Genomic DNA, 23,400 nt, shown 5'->3' with positions numbered 1-23,400 from the left:
GAGCTGAGCCCCTGCTCCCCTCTCCCTTCCCAGCAATAAATAACTCTACCCTTCATTATCCCTTTTTGGACAAGGCTTAGAGGTAGGATCTTTGGGCCTGGGTTCTAATCCTGACTCCACTGACAACCAACTCTGGGAGCTGGTCCAGAAAGTCATTTCCTACCCCAAACATCAATCTCTCAGTTGTAAGACAAAGGATTCGCTGACCATGAGTTGACAGAGGGAGTCTACTCACCTGGGAATTCCCCATACTGGGGTTCCTGACTTTTTGAGGTCTTCATATCCCTTGGATTTCAGGAAATCTCTTCTGCAGGCCCTGCTTGAAAAGAAAGGAAATGCATTCTAGCTTTTACCATGTACATGCACATAAGAATTTTTTTTAAAAAAAAGAAGTTAATTCATTTCAGTAGGATGATGTAGTTATTTGTTAATATTTCCAGTATCCCCCCGACAAGCTTTTTGTACTCCCTGGGGGCATAGATACCTCAGGCTGAGAACCCTTGAGTTAGACAGTTTACAAAGTAATGAGGTAGGATGAGTCAGGATTAGGAAAGGACAGAGAGAAGTCACTTCAACAGGAAAACCTCTAGATTGAGGCAGTAGATTTTCTGGTTTAGTAACGGAAGGAGTAGTTAATTAAGCAAGAGAAGTGACAAGCAGCCCACATCAAGGCTGCTAACAGCTCCAGCCTTCTACCCTGACTCAGGAGCCCAAGAAGGCTCGTCAGGGACAGCGAGGGGGACAGTGAGTACCGTGGGACTGACGGGACCTCTTTGGTAGGTAAGAATCACTGCTGCCTTGCTTTGGTGCTCTCCTGGGGAGAAAGAGGACCACCCCAGGGCAGTTTCAGAGATAGGGCAGAGACCTCTGCTGAGTGTCTAAGGCTTCCAGATGGTTAGCTAAGGGAAGGAGGTTAGTGCTAAGAGTTGTGAGGCCCAGTTTGACTCTTTGTTCTCAGTCTCCTCATCTGTCAAATGAGGAGGCAAGATCCTCCTGCCTACTTCTTTTTTTAAAAATTAATTTATTCTGAATTATCAACAATCACTTCCATAAGCTTTTGAGTTTTAAATTTTTCTCCCCCTCCGTCCCCACCTTCCTCCCCAAAATGGTACGCAATCTGATATAGGCTATACGTATATACTCCTATTAAACATATTTTCACATTAGTGATGCTGTAAGAAAGAATTAGCACCAATAGGAGGAACCACCAGAGAGAGGAAACAAAACACAACAGAAGAAAAAAAAATAGCAAATAGTATACTTCGATCTGCATTCAAACTCCATAGCTCTTTCTGTGGATGTGGATAGCATTTTCCATTATGAGGCCTTTGGAGATGTCTTAGATCCTTGTATTGCTGGGAAGGGTTAAGTTTATCAATATTAGTCATCGCATAATGTGGCTGTTACTGTGTACCCCCTGCCTACTTCTAACTGATTTGGTAAAACTCAAAAGGAGGTGAGACTGCTTAAATCAATTGACAAACATTTTTTTTATCACTTACCATGTGCTTGGCTCTTTAAAAAGTATAAAATTTTATCTATCTCTATATCTATCTAACTATGTCTGTCTGTCTATCTATCTATCTATCTATCTATCTATCTATCTATCTATCTATCTATCAATCTATCTATCTATGTGTGTATATATGTATATATAGGGGGTTGGTCTTACAATTATAATTAGTTAAAAAGCAAACCATGCAAATTTAAAGAGTTATTATGTTTTCCCGCCATAAGGCAAATGGTACACCTTTGAGAACCTGACATCACCTGCATGTTGTGGTGAGGCAACTCAGTGTTATTGATCACCTACTATGGGTAAGGCACTGTGAGAGATACAAAAATGAACAAAAAATAGTTCCTGCCTTCTTGGAGCTGACAGTGTGGAGGTGGGGGTGAAGTAAGACATATTCACAGATAACTAAAAACATAGCTATAATGTAATGAATCCTAAGGTTCAGTGTGGTGCAGCGGAAAGAACACTGGATCTGCGGTCAGAGGAGGACCTGAGTTCAAATCCTGCCTGTGACACCATCTTAAGCAAGACATGTAAAGTCCCAGGGCCTTTGTTTCTATATAGTAAGATGAAGAGGTTGGACTAAGTGACCCCTAAGGCCCCCTCCAACTCTACGCTTATGACCCCAAGATAAAAGAATCCTTGAGATTTCTAAGGAGAGGAGCATTGTGTCTTGGGTTAGAGGGAAGGTTTCACGAGAGAGGAAGCATTTGAGCCAGGCCTCAAAGGACTGCTAAAAAACTGTGTAGGTAAAGAAAGGAGGAGAGGAGGGCATTCTAAGTAGAGGGAATTATGTAAGCAAAGTCATGGCAGCAGGGAAAGAAAGTCATCCAGTTTGGCTGGAGAATCAAAGCACTTGAAAGGGACAAGTGTGACATGTACATGGAAAGGTCGGGAGGAGGGAAAGAAAAAAAAGAAAAAAAAAAGAAATTTCCGTGATAAATTTATTATATATTTGAAAGGAATAGCAAGTTGTACATAATAGATTTTCAGTTTCATGTGCAATCATCCTTTTTTTTTTTATTATACTGTTATGGAAATGTTTGTTTTATTCCATAAATTAAAAATAAAGTAAATAAATGTGAAAAAAGAGTTGACCTGTTGTGAAGGGTTGTAAATGTCAGACTGAAGAGTTTGGGCTTTATTGGGGAGCAGCGGTTTGAGAGGGAACAGACCAAAGAAGTCCTGGCCTCAAGGAGCTTAGGATAAAGAGTGCAGCTAGAGGCAAACTGTATGTGATAAGGGGTGGAGAACCTGTGGCCTTGAGGCCACACATGGCCTTCTAGGTCCTTGGGTGTGGCCTTTTGACTGAGTCCAAGTTGGTTTTTTTTAGTTGTTTTTTTTTTTGGCAAGGCAATTAGGGTTAAGTGACTTGCCCAGGATCACACAGCTAGTAAAGTGTCAAGTGTCTAGTCTGAGATTGGATTTGAACTCAGGTCCTCTTGACTCCAGGGCTAGTGCTCTATTCACTGCACCACCTAGCTGCCCCCCAAGTCCAAGTTTTACAGAACAAATCCTTCTATTAAGAATTAGAAAGTATATTGTACTAGAAAGAGCGTTAGATCTCAGACCGAAGATGTAGGTCTGAATCTTGACTTTGCTGCTCAATAACAGTGCGACCTTGGGAAAGGCACGTGATGACAGTGATTCACACTTTCATCCAAGGCACACTCTGGGGAATATTTTCACCTCCATTTCATAGATGACAAAACTGAGGCCCAGAGAATGGATTTGATCACATAGCTAGTAAGTGTCTTAGGCTTCATTTGAAATCAAGTCCTGGTGACATCAAGTTCAGCTCTCTTGCCTTTTTTCTCTTTTCTGTATCATAATACCACGTGACTTGCCTTTCTGAGCCTCAGTTTCCTCCTTTGCAGGATGATGGAACCAGATGGTCCCTAAGGTTCCTGCCAGCTCTAAATCCTTTGATATAAATGCGTTTCTGGCAACATATTGAGATTTTGTGATTTGACACTTGGAAAAGCCAGCTGACCTGGGGCTAGGGAGTGGAGGGGTGGATTCTTGTGTTTTTGTCATATAGAAATCATATGTTCCAGGTCGCTAGGTCTATCCACCTCGGAAAGGCTCTTCCCTGAGTCTTAGGCCCTGCTGATACCCGCCAAGTTCTTAGGGATTCCAGCTCCTCCTTAGAATTAGTCCAGGAGCCCAGAAAAGAAAAGGCTAAGGGGGTAATGACAACTGTCTTCAAGTATCTGAAGGGACAGTCATGGGAGAGATTAAATACATTCTGTTTGGCTCTCTGAGGGCAGAACTACAAACAATGGGTTACAGTTGAAGAAAGGTACATTTAAATTTGATTTAAAGAGACAAACTTCTAAACTAGAGTTATCCCAAAGTGTAATGGACTGCCTTGCATCACCTTGGGAGCTAGCCGTCTCCCTATCATTGGCTGTTTTTAGGTGAAGGCTACATGGCCCTTGTTGGGGATGGTGGAGAGGGAATGTGTTGGACAGTAGGGTATAGGTGATGGTGTTCTGGGCTTACAAGCTGTGAATCTCAAGGTTACATTGAACTTTTCTGGCTCTCAAGCCAATCCACAATATTTATCTACTCTGTCATGATGGGTTGTGATATGCTCAGTGGAGTGAGTTTCCCACACCAGGAAATCCCCACACTGATTAAATCACAGATCCTATAGTATCCAAATTTTAGTTTGGACTAATTCCTTCCAATAATTTTGTGTGATGCCCCCATTCTCCCAACTCCCACTCCCCCCCTGTCAGGTTGGGACCCCAGAAGGCAGCTTATTCTTCCTCCTCTCAGGATTCTAGGGGTAACGCTGAGTAGTCATGGCTTCTAATCCTCTCGTTCATTCACATGCCCCTATCCTCCTGGGTTCCCTCCAATATCAGTCGGCAAGCTGACATCAATTAGCTTTGGCAAGAGAGCATTTAGTGAGAAGAGATAAACAAGGAAGGAAGTTGCAAAAATATTCCTCCCCCCTCCAAACCAGGGTGTACACTTCTCTTATGTACATGAGGTCCCTGGAAGAAGTGGATTCAAACTTCACATAACAAAGGTAGTTGGGCACCCAGGTAGGTCTGATGGATACCTCATGACTCTTGTCTTTCCCCCACCTTTGCTGAATCCCCACAAAGTTCTTTTCTGGGCATTCTGTAGGTGATGACTGAGTTGCTCCCTTGATCAGTGGGTCTAGCTCCTTCCAGGACATGGTATCTTAGCTGTCAGGCTGATCCACTGCTGAGTTGGGTCAAGCAGGTCTGCTCTACTGGTCCCTTGCCAGACTCAACTGCTGCTGCCGCTATCAGCTAGGCTAGTCTCGGCTACCAACTCTACTTGCTGAAATGTCCAGTTGTTGTAATGTCTCGTCTGACCTTTTGAAGCTTGGAAAGTCATAACTTGGTCGATTCCATCAGCAAACATTAATTCACCTAAGATCAGGAAAGAATAAACACACACACACACACACACACACACACACACACACACACACAATTAGGCACCATACAGTCAAGGACATGTGGTAGCTGGGTGGAGGCAGAGGGGAATAAATAACCAGCTGCCCTTCCCTGTCCCTGGTGATTTACAGCAGTTCTTCCTCACTTGAAAACAGCCAAGAAAGAGAACAATATCATACACTCGAATCCTTTTGTATGTGCATTCTACTTCTGCTGGATTATCATTCCTTTCAGCTCCTAAGTAAATCAGAAGGCTTTCATCTTCATACTGTATGGATCCCTGAGTCATTCATGGCTGAAAGTAGCTTTCCCAAAGTTCCACATGTTGGACTAGGTATTGACATTGCGTATCCTCATAGCCCACTAGTAAAGGCAAATTCATGGATGTTTAAGGTCAAGAAGAGAGAAAGGAAGGAAAGAAGGAAGGGATGGATGGAGAAAGGGGGGAGAAGGAAGGGAGGGAGAGAGGAAAGAAAGAAGGAAAAAGAAAGAAAGAAGGATAGAAGAAAGGAAAGTAGAAAGGAAGGAAGGATTAGATGGAGGGAGGGAGTGAGGAAGGAAAGGAGAAAGGAAGGAAGGAAAGAAGGAAGAAAAAAGGATGGTAAGAAGAAAGGGATAGAGGGAGGGAGGAAGGAAAGAGGGAAGGAAAGAAGGGAGGAAGAAAGAAAGAAGCATTTATTAATTACCTATTATGTGGCAGGCACTGTGCAAAAACTTTACGAGTATTATCTCATTCGATCTTCATGATAACCCTGGTAGATAGGTGCTATTATTGTGCCCGTTTTTACAGATGAGGAAACTGAAGTAGACAGAGGGTAGGTGACTCGCTCTGGGACCCCATCCCATGGGACTTTGTTCTTGGCTTCAGGATTTTTCCCTCTTACTCATTTCTCTACATCTCCTGATGACTGAATACCAACCAGAAAGGTCCTGATGCCTGAGCATCTTTGACTCCCTGGGTTCAGAGAGTATGGGATTTAGATTTAAAATAGTATTAAGATTTAGCTAGAAGGGACCCTTAGAAATTATTCTCGTGTAGGCTTTTAGAATTTAGAGCAAGAAAGCATACTCTGATCCCTTTATTTTACAAAAGAGGAAACTGAGGCCCAGTGAGGAGAAGTGAGTGGAGCCGATGGGTGTTGAGCCCAGGTTCTCCAATCCCATGGTCCATGCTCTTTCTACTGTATCATCACGTCCTGAATTCCTAATTATCTTTTCTCCTTTCTGCAGCCCTTACTGTCACCATGGCTGTAATTGCATGAAGTCTGACGTCTTCTTTCTCTTTTTACCCCTGTCTCCACATAGTCCAGATGATGACAGTGGGTTTTCTAGGGTTTATTTACAAGGGGGAAAAAAGAATATATACAGTCAGAAATAACACACCAGGGTAAGGTAATTAGAAGCACTCATAAAAGAAAACTACCCAGTTCCAGACTGGGCGGTGCCTGAGCTTTCTAATCTAATCTTTAACTACATTTCCCTGGTGCCAAGATTCTTGCTGAGCCCAAAGAGAATGTCCTTTTTGACACCAGAACACCTTGGAATTACTACTGATATAAGATTCACCTGCCTGGGGGCTCTGCATGGAGCTCATTTGCCCGTCCTTACAATTCCAGGCTCACTTTCAGCCAATCGAGTTCTGATGGCACACTGTACTATCCACATTCCTACAATGCAACTTCGACTCCCCTGACCAAGGCAAAAGACAAGGAAATTAAAACGTGTCCTGTGGTTTAGGACTGCAGCTCTCAACTCCCCAGAACTGGGTTTGATTTCATTCAACTTAAACATTTATTAGGCATGAGGCTGGGTGCTGAGAATATAGACAACAGACATATAGCCCCATCTTTTCTAATTACTAGGTTGAAACTTGGGGGTGGGGGAGAGCTTTTCAATAATTTCTATGCTCTTTGATTCATTTTGCCTTCGCACAGAGTTTCCTCCGAGGACACAAGAATTTGGCTAGTTCCCTAAAAGCACCCTGGCTAACAAAGTATTAAAACCAGGGTATGTTTTATTTAACTCATCAAAAATGTATAAGAGTCACACACAAGCTCATAAATAATTAAGATACCTTTTCTCCCTTCTCTGGTAGACATCCACTTTGCCCAGGAATCTGTAGCATTGTCCAGACTTCCCTAGGAAGGATGGGGCCCACCAGAAGGGTGGCTTGCTTGGAATTAAGGGTGTGCTGGAGCCAGAGTTGATTGTCAGATTTTTAGTGTGTTCATTTATTTGTACCTTGGAAATCAGTAAACACTATAAATCAGGGCTTGATTTATTGTATCATTGATTGCTTAGGTTTAAGAAAGTGATGGAGAACATGTTAACAATGCAGATTAAATTTAACAAGTGTGTTGTGAGTACATTTTTTCCCCAGAGAGCTGGTTGTTAAACATTTACCAACACATCCTTGCTCGCACTCCTTGGTAAGTTTACAGTTTTAGTTCCCTGCCAGGGAAGACCAGTCAGAGTTTCATCCCTTGTGGTGAGCTAGAACTCACCTTGTCCAGGGACTTAAATACTTACAGTACTACCCTAGGTAGAGAGTTTCCATTTGAAAAAAAAATAGGGTTATTAAGGAGTCCAGCACCCCCACCCCCCCATAGAGTCCTTCTTCCCTGTGGACCAGCACAACCTTCATGACTCACATACAAATAGGACTATATTGCTCCTTCACATCCTTTTCTCCTAACAGTTCCTCCTTCTTTGGGGTGGTGGTAGAAGAGCCGTATGTTTGTTGTGCTGGCCTCCCTCCAGATCCTGGTGTGTCTCCATTCACTCCCCATTGGTCTGTGTCTTTATGTTGCTCTGTGTCCTCTTTTGGTGGTGGTGTGGGTGTTTCATGGTTCCTTGGGGGGGCTTCATGGACACAGAATTCTCTCCAGGGACATAAGTGTGTAGTGCATTTCCAAGCTTCTCTGTCCAGACTCTTTCTCTCCCTCTCCTTCTCTGTCTCCCTCTCCCTTTTCTTTCCATTTTCTCTCTCTCTACTTCTCCATTTCCTTTTCCCTCTCTGTTCCATTCTCTTCTTTCTCCCTCTCCTTCTTCCCTTCTCCCTCTTCCCTCTCTCACTCCTCTCTCCTTCCCTTTCCCTTTTCCTTTCCCTCCCTTCTTCCCTCCCTCTCACTTTCCCTTTCCCTCTCTCATTTCCTTTCTTCTTCCCCCACCTCCTGTGTAGCCCCTCTTGTTTTTACATTATCTACGTTTCCCAAGGTATCCTTTTCTTCTTCTCCTCCCAGAGGAGAAGAATTTTAACAAAAATTGTGTAGCACCCTTTAAAAAAAAAGCTTTATTTTACTGATGCAATTTGTTATTACATTGCATTCGTTTCTATCTCCACTTGTACTCTGGGAATCATCTAATTAACAACATTTATTAAAGAAAGAGGAAAAAAAACCAGTTCAACAACTCTAAAAGTGCCTGACGGTACACATAATAGTCTATACCCATAATACCCCACTGAGTGCTGAGAAAGAGGGAACTGGTTTTCTCAACTCCTGTGGGCCAGATATGAACTCTACATAGAGTTCAGTTTCCTTTGATCATTCCTTTTTTTCCATTTGTATGATCATTTTGCACTGTTTTCCTGATTCTACTTATTTCTTTTGCATCAGTTCATATCAGTCTTCCCAAGCTTCAAAATCATCACTTCTTGCAGTACAGGGATGGTACATAACATTCATGTAACACTTTGTTCAGCTTTCAGTTAGTCAGTGAACAAACATTTATTAAGCAGGTACCACGTTCCAGGCACAGTGCTAAGTGCGAGAAATACGTATACAAATGAAAATATAGTCCCTGCCCTCAAGGAGCTTACAATCTAATTAATGCCCAATCAGAGGATGTCTACTTTGTTCCAGTAAGTTGCATATAGCCTCTTTTTAAAAAGTTAAGTCCAAAGACTAGGGAACTTGCAACTTGTCTAGGAAATTGTCAGGGAGACAAAGACGAAATAGGGATTTACTTTTTATCTCTTGGGCAGCTCAAAAAATTATATCATTTAATGTGAAAGTCTACAGCTTTTCGGTGGGCTGGAGCTACTATTCTTACCTAACATTTGAGAGGAGCCAGAGGTGTGTTGGTTGGTGACACTGACAAACTGTGAGTGTAGGGGGTGTTGATGGACTGTGAAGGGTGATACTAACTGACTATGGGTCAGTGGTAAAGAGTGACAAATAGTTGGTGACTGCTGAAGGTGCTATTGACAGACTGTGTATCTCTGTCTGGGATGTCCTGGTAGACCATAAAGAGTGGGTGTTAATCGACCAGGGGATGTTGACTAGTAGTAAGGCTATTGACTGATTGTATCATAAAGGAGAGCGTTGAGAGACTCTGAGGGGTGACTGACAAACTGTGAACGGAGGAATGTCTTGAAGGACTGTTAAAGGTAGACTGAGGTAGGGTTATTGGTGGTGAACTATGGGGAGAGTTGTTGATAGAGACAGGTGTGGAAAAACTGGAGAAAGGGGTTGACAGATTATACCTGAGAGACACATTGTTAAATGCCAAAGAGTAGATGCCAACATGTTGTGACAAGTGTGTTGACTCAGGTCATCTGAGGGGTGTTTTTGACAGACTAAAGAGTTATTGAGACTTTATGATGATTTGTGAAAGGGAGATATCAATTGAGAACAGTGTAGACAGTACAATGAGAATGTTGACAGGCTGCTGTGGTGGGGAGGAGTTGTTGACTGACTGAAGGTGGTATTGACAGACTGTGAATGTGTGTGTGTGTGTGTGTGTGTGTGTGTATGTGTGTGTGTGTGTGTGTTACTGTCGTGATGGTCTGTGAAAGGCGGATGTTCACAGTCTGAGCACCATTATTGATATATTAGGAAGGGAGTTGTTGACAGTCTGTGAAGGATGGTTGTTGAGAGATTGAAGGGAGGGGTTGACAGACTGTGTGTATAGGAATATTGACAAATTATGAAGGGTGGGTGTTGACTCATTGTGGTGAGAGCGTCGATAGACTGAGTGGTAGTAGGGACATTGAAGGCCTGAGAAGAGTCTTGTTGTCAGACTGTTGGAGGAGGTGCTTTGATGGACTGAAAGGTGGGCCAACTGAGATGGGTGGGTTAACAGTGTGGTAAAGGTTTTGACAGTCTGTGGTCGGTAGGGTGTGGAGGGACCTTTGAGGGTAGTTGTTAGAGTGCCAGGTAGTACTGAAAGATGGTGTATGAAGGTATGTGATGAGGGACTGTGAAGGGAGTTATCAGTGATGATAACTGATGAATTATGAAGGAAATTATCAATAGTCTGTGAAGGACAGTTGTTAAAAGATTGAAGGACTGTATGTGTGTCTGACTGAATCTCTGTATAGGAACACTGACAAATTACACTGTGATGAGGGTGTTGATAGACTGGTAGTAGGGACTCTTATGAGAGACTCTCTCTCTATAGGAATATTGACAAATTATGAAGGGTAGGTGTTGCCAGACTGTATAGGAATATTGACTTGTGATGAGGGTATTGATGGACTGTGGGAGTAGAGGCATTCAGGGACTATGAAGGCTCAAGTTGGGAAACTCTGTATGTCTAGGAATGTTGAGAAATTATGAAGAGTGGGTATTGACCAGCGGGTGGTGGTGCCGTGGTGCTGTTGTAGATGGACTGTGAAGAGGGATGGGACATGCTGAGGGCAAAGATATTGACTGAGGAAGGGTTCTGATGGGCATGAGATCAGAGGGTAGCTGCCCTCTTTACTTCAGATGACATAAGGTGATAGCGAGCCCCGTGATTTGCAGTATGACAACCACTAATCTCCTGGGAACCTCTGGTTCAAATAGGGATATTGGATTGTGTATATGGCAATCCCAGAGCTAGCCAGAGGACATTTTTTGAGGATCTTTGCTTCCTCCATTCATGACCCTCAGTAGGCTCAGCAAAATTCCATGACTCAAACTTTGGAACTCTGTTCTGCCAATGGATCATTCGTAACGACCTTTGGTCCTGGAAATCATATCTTGTTATCTCTCACAGGAAATAGATGTCAATTCCTCTCTTACCACACCTATGCCTACTCAATCTTTCCCAGTCCACTGTAGAAAAAAAAAAAGCTGAGGCAGAGCCAGCTTTTCTGACAATATCCTTCCACCAATATCTTCACCGTTCATCATCTGAGCCCAACATCAACTGTTGCCCAGAAAGTGTTTATTTCCTTGTCAAAGACAGTGTCACAAGAAATACTTTCTAGCTGGCATGGCCAAGGTAACAAGATAGCAAGAGAGGCTTGTGGCTTTCAGGATGTTGAGCCACTGACCAGGATAAGAAACACTGTGTTTTCTGCGTAACATGGGAGGAACCACTAGATGTTTGTGGTAGTAATAACAACGATAACAATGAAATGAGGAGGAAGACTACCATACTAATTTGCAGTTTATAAAGCTTCTGCTTCACAATCCCCCATGAGGTAAGTAGTACAAATATTCTCATTTTAAAACTGGGGGAGCTGAGGCTCAAAGAGATAAGTGACTTACCCAAGGTCATAAGTTAGCAAGTATCAAATGCAGGGTTTGAAACTCCAGGGTGGGGAAAGAATGTGATAGAGTGGGAAGTTTACTGGATTTGATGTCAGAACACCTGAGTCTGAATCTTAGAAGCAGCTATCTGGCACAATGGATAGAGTGCAGGGCCTGGAGTTGGGAGGACCTGAGTTCAAATTCAGCCTCAGATACTCACTAGCTATGTGACTCTGGGCAAGTTACTTATCCCTTATTTGTCTCAGTTCCTCATCTGTAAAATGGGGACGCACTGGAGAAGGAAATGGCAAACCACTCCAGTATCTTTGCCAAGAAAACCCCATGGGGTCACGTAGAGTCGGATGCCATTGAACAACAGCAAAGCTCCTTCTAGCTCTGACATGCTAGGATTGTAGGACTATCTTTTCCTTAGGAGTCTCAAGGGTACAGCTATTGGTGCATTGTCCTCCATTTTCTAGCAAATGATCCCAAATGGGTCACATTCTTGGGGCTAGAGGCCAGAAAGAACCAGAGAGCAGAGCAGGTGGGAGGGTGCAGGTGTTGGGGCTCATTTGGGACAGCACAACGCTTATCTCCCTCCTAGCGCAGAACGTGGAGCTTGGGGTCAATAACAGTTCCCAACTATGAAAGGACATTGGATAAGGAGGTGAGGAAAAGCACTTATTAAGCACCTACTATATGCCAGGCACTGTGCTAAGCACTTTACAAATATTATCTCATTCAACCCTCGTAACAACCCTGGGAGGCAGGTGCTACTATTATCCCCATTTTACAGCTGAGAAAACTGAGGCAGACAGAGATTTAGCAACATGTCTGGAGTAATACAGCTAGTTAAATGTCCGAGACTGGACGCAAACTCAGGTCGTCCTGACTGTCAGGAATGGTAAGCAGAATCTCTGCTTTACTCAGCTAACACTGAATATGTATTCAGAAATGATCGTTAAAGGGAAATCAGACTCTGAGTAATTGAAAAACCAATAATGGTCCTGGAAGACAGTTAATGAAATCCTCTGTATGAAGCGCCACTCCCCCCCTCCCTTACTCCTGCAAATATGGTAGATTAGAATGGCCACAGAGCTGGACTGACAGGTGTTTGTTATTCAGTTGTGTCCAACTCTTTGAGAGCCGGTAGACCATACTGTCATGGGGTTTTCCTGGCCAAAATACTGGAATGGTTTGCTATTTTCCTCTCCAGTGGATTAAGGCAAATAGAGGTTAAATGACTTGCCCAGGGTCACACAGCTAGTAAGTGTCTGGGCTGGATTTGAACTCAGGTCTTACTGACTCCAGGAAAAACTCAGGCCTGAGAGGACCGCAGCCTTGGGTAAGTTACTTCACCTGTTTAGATTCCTCATCTGTTTAAAATAAAAGGCATTGGACCAGTCCTAGGAGCCTATGAGATTCTCAGAAGAGAGGAAGGGATTACCAGGGCAGAAAGCTGTCTCCGTTGTCAGGCAGAGCCTGTATTTTTGCAGAACAATTTTTCACTATTTCAAGGCAGAGCTCCGCTCCGCGGTGGGGGGTGGGGGAGGGGCGGGGGAGGCTGGGGGTATTTCCAGAAATGACCGTGGTGTAAAAACAAAAGGCATCAGGAAGACATTTTAAAAAGCAACAACCCTGGGAAGGCGTATGTGAAATGCAGCAGAGTGAGGTAAGCCGGACCAAGAAAACAATATACACAATGACTACAATGTAAATGGAAAGAACAAAGCAATGACCCGGAACATCTGTGTAATTACAAAGGACATATGTGGTCTCCGGGAAGAGATGAGAAAATGCCCCTCCCCCTCCCTTCTCTGCAGAGGTGGGGGACTGGGGGTGTGGAACACTGTATACGCTGGCAGACTCCGTTGAGGTATTGATTAGTTTTACCAAACTGTCTTTTCTTTTCTCTAAAATTGTAACCACAGGGGATGAGTAGTGGGGAGAGACATATTCAGGAATAAAGGTGATCTAAATACAAAAGATATCAAGAAAAATAAAACAATAATACATGTTAAGTATTTATTGGGGGAAGGGAGGATGGCGCAATGTGCTAGGAATTGAAGGAAAGGCGAAAGTTAGATAAGATGTAGTCTGTAACCTCATGAAGCTTACAGTCTAGTGGAGGATGATACAAATAGAGCTATTTATTGGAAACAATGAGATGGAACGGAAACAGCCCTGGATTTAGAATGAGGACGCCTAGGTTCCAACCCTGACTTCAACGTTCACCAGCTAGATATTGTTTTCTAGTCACTTACCTGTCTGAGACTTACTTTACTTATCTGTAAAATGAGTTTTTTATTGTTCAGTCTTGTCTGATTCTTTGAGACCCCATCTGGGGTTTTCCTGCAGAGATACTGGAGTGGTTTGCCATTTCCTTCTCTAGCTCATTTTCAGATGAGGAAACTGAGGCAAACAGGGTGAAGTGATTTGCTCAGGGTCACACAGCTGCTTAATGTCTGAGGCTAGATTTGAACTCAGGACTTCTTGACTCCAGGTCAGGCAGTCTATCCCCTGACCCAGCCACCTAGCTGTCCCTGTACAATGAGTACTGCAATACTTATACATTAATGGTTGCCAGACTCCAGGAACCTGGAGTTTTTATAGACTCCTCAGGATATTTTGAGGAAAGCAGTAATTGGGAAGGGGGAGGGCTTTATCAATCAATTAATTAAGAAGTGTTAAACAAATACCTACTACATGCTCAAAGTGGGGATAGAGGCTCTGTGGGGACTCCAAAACATAGAATAGTTCTGAATATAGTAAGTGCTTAATAAATGTTAATTAAATTACATTCAACTGAATTAACACTCTGCCCTCAAGGAGTATGCAATCTTATAAGAAGTCCTGACAAATTCACTAGAAGCACCTGGTTGGTTATTGTACTCGGTTCTCAAAGAGGACCAAAAAGATATCTCTATATTGGGGTCAAGGTGTAGTATGTCTGATTGTAGCTGATCAGAGCAATACAAGCTTGGAAGGCTCTGCCACAGCTCAGGCACAAATAGTCTGTATGAATATTTGCAGTGGAGGTGTCTCTACGTTTGCATATCTCTCATTTCTTTTGAGTTACTGCGATTCTGCTTTGCTCATAGAATACAGTGCCTTCTCTGATGTGGGTAAACTGTGCGGGCTGGTCCTGTGCCAGTATCTCCCATGTCTCGCAGTCAATTCCAAAGCTCTTCGGAGAGACCTTGAGAGTGTCCTTGTTCTTCCTCTTCTGACCTCCACGTGAGCTCTTGCCTTGTGTGAGTTCTCTGTGAAAGTCTTTTAGGCAAATGTACTTTTGGCATTTGGACTATGCAGCTAGCCCATCAGAGTTTCACTCCCTGCAATAGAATTTGAATGCTTGGCAGTTTAGTTTGAGAAAGGACCTCAGTGTCTGGTATCTTATCCTGCCAGGTGATCTTCAGAATCTTCCTAAGACAATTCAAATGGAAGCGATTCAGTTTCCTGGCATGGCTCTGGTATATTGTCCAGGCTTCACAGGCTTACAACAATAAGGTTGTTGTATTACCGTACTTGAAGCAATTAAAAAATAATACGAGGTAGCATATGGTCAGTTCAGAGCTGGGATAAGGCATTTGTGAGTTCTGGACAAAGGTTGAAAATGGCGTTTCCTGGCAACAATAATGGAGTAAAAAATTAATGATGCTTTAAGAAAAAAACCTTTGCTGTTACTCCCACCATCTGAAATAGAGTCTTTGCTTGTAACAAAAAAAAAAAAATCCAGTTAAACAGAACAAACCCACAAGTTGGCCACGTCTGACAGCATCAGGCCTCGCTCTGTACCTATAACTCGCCATCTTCCTTTGTCGAAGTGTCAGCCACCAAGCATTTAGGAAGTACCTACTGTGTGGCGGGCACTGTGCTGAGTTCTCTGACGTCAAGATCAGTCACTGAAATTAATGAAAAATGTGATGTCTTTCAACGATGCACAAATAAAACAAAGAAAAAGAGAATAAAATTGGGGAGCTATGGAACTCTCCCTTGAAACAGAGAAAAATTGTTCCACAAAAATACAGGCTCTGCCTGACAACAGAGACAGCTTTCTGCCCTGGTAACCCTTTCCTCTCTTCTGAGAATCTCATAGGCTCCTGGGACAGGAGGCTTTTGGCCTTTGCTATAACACAGTAAATACTTTAGCTATGGAGGGTTGTGTTTCCTGACATTACAAATAGGGATGTCTCTGCAAAGAAATATGAAAAATCGTCGCTATTGGTGATCCCTTTGTGGGTTACCCCAGGCAGCAGTTAACCCTAGTTTCAGCTCTGAATCAAGTGGGCAGTTGTAAGGGACACAGCCTGAGCTTTGGAGGGGCTCAAAGATGGGTGTAAAGATATGGACAGCAATAGCGAATGAAGGCTTTGTAGGAATTGGGTGGGAACTTGGGCTGGGCCTAGATTCTAGGCCAGGGGTAGGGAACCTGCAGCCTTGAGGCCACATGTGGCCCTCTAGGTCTTCAAGTGGGGTCCTTTGACTTGAGGCCACGGGTTCCCCACCCTTATAGGCCTATTTAAGGATGAATATGGGTTTTGGACAGGCTGGATTTGAACTCAGGCCCTCCTGACTCCAAGGCTGGAGCTCTATCCACTGCACCACCTAGCTGCCCCCCCCCCAATTATATTTTAATCTGCTTCCGGCCACACTTGGGAGTGTTGTGAGCTACATGCAGGCCTTGTGTTTGACAACTCAGTTCTAACAGGTACTGTGAAGCTGGTCTTTAGGCTCTGCTTCAGCTTGGAACACGGAAGGTGAAAGGTCAGAGAGATCCCCTGGGATGCCTTACTGTGAAATTTAGAGCTGTAGGTATCAGGGGAGGCATCATAGAGGAGGTGGCTTTTTAATTGGGCATTGAAGGAAGGAAAGGCCTTAAATGGGTGGAGGTGGTATGTAGAAGGAGTCTAGTCTGTGAATCCTGGGCCATCTACAGTCATCCTAATCTACATTTTGCCACTGAGCCCAGATGGCTCCAGAGGAGAAAGTGAGGCTGGTGACTTTGCACAGCCCTCCCTCACTTAAATCCAATTCACTTGCATGTCATGGCATCACTTCCCTGATGTCGAGAAAGAAGGACAAACCATGACAACGCAAGGAGAAATCATAAGGAAATTCATGGCGGTAGGAGAGGACAGGGCAAGAATGGAAGAGATAAAGAGTAGACTGGTTAGGTCAAAATTTAGGATATGTGAAAAAGAATTATATGCAATAAGGCTGGAAAGGACAGATTGGAGCCTATGTAGAGGGTCTGATGACCAGGATCAGAAGCTTACACTTGCCTTGTGAGGCAATGGGGAGCCCCTGAAGGTCTTTGACCAGAAGAGTGACCTGATCATAATGGCGGGTTACTTAGCCACTTAGATCTGAAAGACTGACTGAAGAAGAGGTAGATTGGAGGTAGGAAGAGCATTTTAGAAGGATATTATAATACCCTGGGTGAGAAGGCTAGAGGAATAAGAGAAAGGAGCAGGAAGAATAGAAAGGAGTGGCTGGACATGAGGCACCATAGAGGTGGGATGACCTTAGCAACCAATAGGAAGTGGGAGGGTGAAAGAGAAGGAAGAGACAAGATGACTTCCTGGTTCTGAGCCTGGGTAACTGGAGAATAGTGGGGCCTTGAACAGAAATGCAGAAGTTCATGAGAAGGGCCAGGTTGAGAAGATATGTGAATCTTTGTTTTGTTTTGGCTAGGCAATGGGGTTAAGTGACCTGTCCAGGGTCACATGGCTAGTAAGTGTCAAGTGCTTGGTCTGAGGCTGGATTTGAACTCAGGTCCTCCTGACTTCAGGGCCCGTGCTCTATCCACTGCACCACCTAGCTGCCCCTAGGATATGTGAATCTTACAAAGAAAGCATGGAGGGAGGAGGCTCCCTGGCCACAATGCACAGATCTTAGCAGCCTCACAAGGGGCCTGTATGTGCAAGGGAGGAACAGGCCCCGGGCTCCAGGCTGGTGTCTCAGACCAGCGTGTGGCTCTGTGTTTCTTAGCAGGGAGATTCAGTTCTTCAAGAACGTTCCACTTGATTCCTTCCTCAATGTTTTGGGAAAGCTGGAGCTCTTCTTCCAGGCCTCCAAAGGTTCCTCTATGGCCCTCAGGGCCCAATTCCAATCTTACCTCCTCCAGGAAGCCTGCTATGACCATACCAGCCCTGACTTCTCCCTCTCTGGAACATCTTTCTTACTGAGTTTATGTTCTGTACCATGCAATGTGGAGCTTGATGCCACGTCAGGACTAGTGGTAGGCAGGAGAGACAAGCAGCTGCCTAAGGAAACAACATGCAGGGGGGTTATGTACATTATACATACATATACACACAGATACGCACATACACTGGCTGGTGGTTGTCCTTCTTTCTCGAAAAGGACCAAAATGGCATCACTGTGTTAGAGTCGTTACAGTGCGTCTGACTGTGGCTGATCAGACCAGTACAAGCTTGGAATGCTCTACCACAGGTTGGGCACAAATAGTCTATGTGGACATTGGGGGTGGATTCTCTAAATTTGCACATCTTGCGTTTCTTTTGAGCTACTCCAATTCTGCTTTGCTCATAGAGCACAGCACCTTCTCTGATAAGGACATGGCATGCTGAGCGGTTCTGTGCCAGGGTCTCCCATGTCACACAATCAATTCCAAAGTTCTTCAGAGAGACTTTGAGAATGTCCTTATACTGCTTCTTCTGACGATGTGAACACTTGTACTGTGTGAGTTCTTCAAAAAATAGTCTTTTAGGCAAGCATACATTTGGCATTTGAACAATGTGGCCAGCCCCTTGTAGCTGTGCTCTTGTGTGTATGTGTAAATAAATATACATACACATACACATATACAGACACACACACACATACACACACATGCGCGCACACACACACACACACACATATACAGTTTTTAGTTGATTAGTTACTCCTGACTCTTCATGACCCCATTTGGGCTGTTTTTGACAAAGATATTGGAGTTTCCTTCTCCAGCTTATTTTACAAATGAGGAAACTGAGGCAAACAGGGTTAAGTGACTTGCCCAAGGTCACATGGCTTTTAAGTATCTGAGGCCGGATTTGAGTTCAGGCCTTCCTGACTCTATGCCCAGTGGTCTATCCGCTGAGCCACAAAGTACATTCTTAATAAATGCCTGTTGACTTGATTTGACTTGATTAGCCCCGAGAGTGTGCTGGACCCAGCTTAGGTTCTCCAGAGCCATCAGTGTGAACACTTACAACTTAGAAATCAGAAAAGGCTGTAAATCAGGGCTTAATTTATTGTTTTGTTGATTGTCTAGATTTAAGAAAGTGATGGAGAAAATGTTAATCATGTAGATTAAACATAAAAGTGTGTCATACATTTTGGAAGAGCTGGTTGTTAAACATTTATTAGCATACCCTTGCTTGTCTCCCATGCTTGAAACTCTTTTCCTTCTCATTTCTGACTGAGCTTCCCTAACTTCCTGCAAATCCCAGCTCAAAACTCACCTTCTGCAAAAAACCATTTCCTAGTTCCCCTCTGAGATCATCTCCAATTTATCCTGTATCTTGTTTGTCCATAGTGGGTTATATATAGTCATGGCTGCTCTGTCCTCCCTTTCCAAGCTTTAGCTAACCAGTTCAACTTCATGCCATCTTCTACCCTTTAATCCCTCACTGGCCTCATTGTCCTGTCACTGCTCATCCCTTTCCAAATATCAACCCTGGACGACCTCCATCATCCTGCCTTCTTGTGGAACCCCACCGTGCTGACTGGATCCATTACAAATTTGTAATCCAATCTCAACTGGGCCCTTTCTGCTGCAGATCAATTCCTTTCCTCTTCCCTGATAGATTCTCTATTGTATTTCCCAGACTTTCTCTTCACAATCCACTCATACCATCCCTTCCTAGCTCTCTCTCATAAGAGGAAACTCATACTTCACTGGTAAATTGGAGGCCTTCTCGTGTTAACCACCTCTTGAAGTGATGGACATAGTATGTAGAATGAGACACACATTTTTGGACATATCTAGTGTGGGAATTTGTTTTACTTACACATATTTGTTACAAGGATTTTGTTTTTCCTTTCTTTTCTTCCCCTCCCATTCCCCACCATGGGGCTGGGTGGGAGGCTAAGATGGGATAGAGATTTAAAAAAAAAAAAAAAGAAAGAAAAAAAAAGATCATAGAGGGATTTTTTTTTTAAAGAAATGCAGAGAAGAGAACAGAAAGGCCAGAAAGAAGCACAGATGAGTAGGATAGCCTAGAAAGCTACAAGCTCTACTTATTTTTTTTTCTGTTCAACTATATATATATGGAAATGCCCTTTTAATTTGGTGTTTATTAAGTTCAGCATAAAAAACTGAGGACTTTTGTCATAAAACTCTTCTCTTTGCCAGCACTATGTTTCAAATGAACTCACCATTCTCTTCCTTGACTCTAGTTTGTGATGAAGAGATGGCTGTTGTCCTTACCCAAGCCAACCCCTCCACCCATGGCCTTGAACCCATCCTATCTCCTTTGGCAGCTTGTTCCTTTGACTAGCTCCTCTCTTTCCCTACTTTTCAACTTCTCCTTATCTACTGGCTCCTTCCTTGCGGCTCTCAGACATGCCTAGATCCATCTCCCCCATTTAAAAAATTCCTTCCCTTGACTCTGCCATCCCCTCAAGCTTTCTCTGTGTCTCTTCCATTTCCTAGAATAATTCCTAGAATGAACTATCTTCTTCACTTTCTCACTGCCCACTCACTTCTCAACCCCTTGTAATCTGGCTTCTGCCCCTCCCCCCCATCCTGAAACTGCTCTCTCCAAGGTCACAACAATCTCTTTGTTACTAAATCCAAAGGCCTTTTCTTAATATTCATCTTTCTTGATCTCCCTACGGTGTTTGACACTGTAGCTCACCCTAGCTAGCTCTTGTTTCCCTAGATTCTCTTGTGGATCTTTTCCTGCCTGTTGGACCAGTTTTTCTTGGTCTCCCTGACAAGACCATTGTTCATGTCCAACTCCCTATACCTGGGTCTATCTCAGGGTTCTGTCTTGGGCCTGGTCCTCTTCTCCTTCTCCATACTCTCATCTTTTCTCATGCGTTCATCTGTCATCTCTGGGATCAACATATCTACTTCTCATTTTTCTCTTGAGCTCCAGATCCCCATCTGCAATTATCTACTGGACCACTCCATCTGAAAGTCCCATAGGTATCTCAAACTCAATATGTCTAAAGCAGAACTCATTATCTTTTCCCAAGACTCACCCCCTTCTCTCAACTTCCCTGTTTCTGTTGAGGGAGCTACCATTCTTTCAGTCACTCAGATATACAATCTCATTCTCATCTTATCACTGTCACACTTCCTGTAGCTTACCAAGTCTTGTTAATTCTACTTTATCCACCACTCTTAAATATGGCTCTTTCTCTTTCTTTCTTTCTTTCTTTCTTTCTTTCTTTCTTTCTTTCTTTCTTTCTTTCTTTCTTTCTTTCTTTCTTTCTTTCTTTCTTTCTTTCTTTCTTTCTTTCCTTCTTTCCTTCTTTCTTTTTTTTTCTTTTCTTTCTTTCACAATTGGTGCTATATGTGACTTGCCCAGGCTCACACAGCTAGTAAATCTGGGGCTGGATTTGAACTCGGGTTCTCCTGGCTCCAGGGCTGGTGCTCTATCCACTGTGCCACCTAGCTGCCCCTGGCCCTTTCTTTCTACTACACCGCAATCACCCTAGTCCAGGTCTTCATCAACATCTCACCTAAACTGTTACTTTAGCCTACTAATTGCTTTCTCTACTTCCAATTCTCTTCTATCTGTTCTGCAAAGAGCTGCTAAAATTATCTTCCTAAAGCACAGTTCTGACCATGGTCCTTCTCTGCTCAAGGATCTTCTGTGGTTCTCCAGTGTCTTTTGCATACACTACACACTCCTATGTTAAGCATTTTAATTCTCTTCACAATCTGACTCCAAGCTATCTTTTCAGTTTTATTTTATATTAATCACCCCTTCATGCTCTGTACTACAGTTAAACTGGTCTACTTACATGGTCCACTTACATACATGACATTCCATTTCTTCCCAATTCTATCTCTTTGCACAGGCTGTCCCCCTATACTTTAAACATTCTATCTCCTCTGTGAACCCCTTGGTTCCTGCAAGGTATAACACCCTTTTATAAGAATTAGCTCAATTTAAGCCTACAGGGCAATATAATGGCCCCTAAATTCCACACAAGACAATTAGTTGGCACAGTGGATAGAGCCTGAGGTTGGGAAGACTTGAGTCTTGGACATTTACTAGCTGTGTGAAGTTGGGAAGACTTGAGACTTGGACATTTACTACCTGTGTGACTCTGGGCAAGTCACTTCTTCTGTTTACCTCAGTTTACTCATCTGTCAAATGAGCTGGAGAAGGAAATGACAAACCACTCCAGTATCTTTGCCAAGAAAAGCCCAAATGGGATCATGAACCCAAGTGGAATGGCTGAACAAGTACAACAAATTCCACATGATTCCCTCCTCTTTGGCTTTAGGAAGTGTTTTTTTAAGAAGAAAAAAATATGAGTTCAGACATAATTGCTCCTGAGCCCCCAGTTAGGAAAATTCTTAGCATTTAGGCAGAAGTTGGCTTTCAGCCTAATTTTACATTTATACTTATCTCTAATTAACTCCTGGCTTCTTTGTGGTTGAGATAAAATTCAATTTACTGGGAATTTTTAACTTTACATTTATATCTGTCTCTAGTTAACCCCTTCTCTCTTTGTGATCGATGAAAAATTTAATTTGCTAGGAACATTTGGGTAATAAAATAGCAGGTTATTTTAAAATAATAATTTACTACAGTAATATTTTCTGTGGGCAGATAAGAATCAGAAAGGGAAGTAAGGGAAAGAGCCAACCTTTTCCTGGGACTTCCCTTAGCCTGGGTCTTCTGCTCAGAGATACCTATAGAGCTGATGACCTTCAATATTTCCCCTCTTTGACACAGCTCAGTCCTACCATTACTTCTCAGGAGAGTACTAGAGTGTCTTGAAAGTGGCTCAGCTAGGTGGCACAGTGGATAGAGCACCAGCCCTGAATTCAGAAGGACCTGAGTTCAAATCTGGCCTCAGACACATAACACTTACTAGCTGTGTGACCCTGGGCAAGTCACTTAACCCCATTGCCTAGCAAAAAAAAAAAAAAAAGTGGCTCAGCTCCAAAAGACTCATGATGGAAAATGCTATCCACATCCAGAAAAAGAACTATTGAGTCTGAATGCAGATTAAAGCATACTATTTGCTCTTTCTCATTCTCTCTCTCTCTCTCTTTTTTGTTTGTTTCTTCTTTCTCATGGTTCCTCCTATTGGTTCTAATTCTTTTTTACAATATGACTAATGTGAAAATATGTTTAATATGAATGTATATGTAAAGCGTATATCAGATTTCTCGCTCTTTTGGGGTGGGCGGAAGGGGGGAAGGGGGAGAAAATTTGGACCTCAAACCTTATGGAAGTGAATGTTGAAAACTAAAACTAAATTAATTAATATATAATTAATCAAAAGAAAGTGGTTCAAGAACATGATTCTTGTCCAATAGTCTGAAGGACTTTTTCCACACTTAGTTTATGAGTTTAATTGATGGATTGGGCACTTTGTCACTTACTTTAAGTGACAATTGACTCTGTACTTGTTCTCCAGAAAGACATAGGGTTGAGTAAATCAATCATTCCACCCTTCGCAAGACTCAGCTCAAATATCACCTCCTTCAAGAGACCTTTTGTGATTCCCCTAGTTGCTAGTGCCCTCCACCCCATCATTTTGGATTTTTAAAAAATATATCCTACATTTAGTTATCTATGAACATGTCTCATCCCCTCGGTAGAATATAAACCCTTCGAAGGCAGGGATTATTTCACATTTGTATTTGTATTTTATTGTTCACATTTTAAAAAAAATTTTATCACTGTACCTAGTATATGATAGGTACTTAAATGCTTGTTGATCAATTAATTGAAAGAGCTCTGGATTTGAGGTCAGATGACCTGGGTTCAAATCTTAA

The 23,400-nt window shown here is 43.0% G+C and overlaps 1 protein-coding gene across 4 annotated transcripts in view; it reads left to right on the top strand.

The window, feature by feature from the left end:
• The first annotated feature begins 630 nt into the window (after nucleotides 1-630).
• Nucleotides 631-23,400, top strand: part of RAB44 (RAB44, member RAS oncogene family) — a 71,213-nt gene continuing 48,443 nt past the window's right edge. For 3 of the 4 annotated variants that reach the window (XM_020999539.2, XM_020999535.2, XM_078155397.1), the window contains exon 1: nucleotides 12,995-13,089. The gene's annotated coding sequence lies outside the window, so the exon portion shown is untranslated. Of the gene's footprint in view, nucleotides 781-12,994; nucleotides 13,090-23,400 lie in introns of those variants that run through there. The other variant, XM_078155398.1, reaches the window with a different exon arrangement.

Source organism: Phascolarctos cinereus, unplaced genomic scaffold, assembly GCF_003287225.1.
Source record: "Phascolarctos cinereus isolate Bilbo 61053 unplaced genomic scaffold, phaCin_HiC Scaffold_5;HRSCAF=322, whole genome shotgun sequence".
NCBI classification, from domain to species: domain Eukaryota; kingdom Metazoa; phylum Chordata; class Mammalia; order Diprotodontia; family Phascolarctidae; genus Phascolarctos; species Phascolarctos cinereus.
The sequence above is the reverse complement of the archived record's forward strand: the minus strand, read 5'-3'. Positions and strand labels throughout refer to the sequence as shown.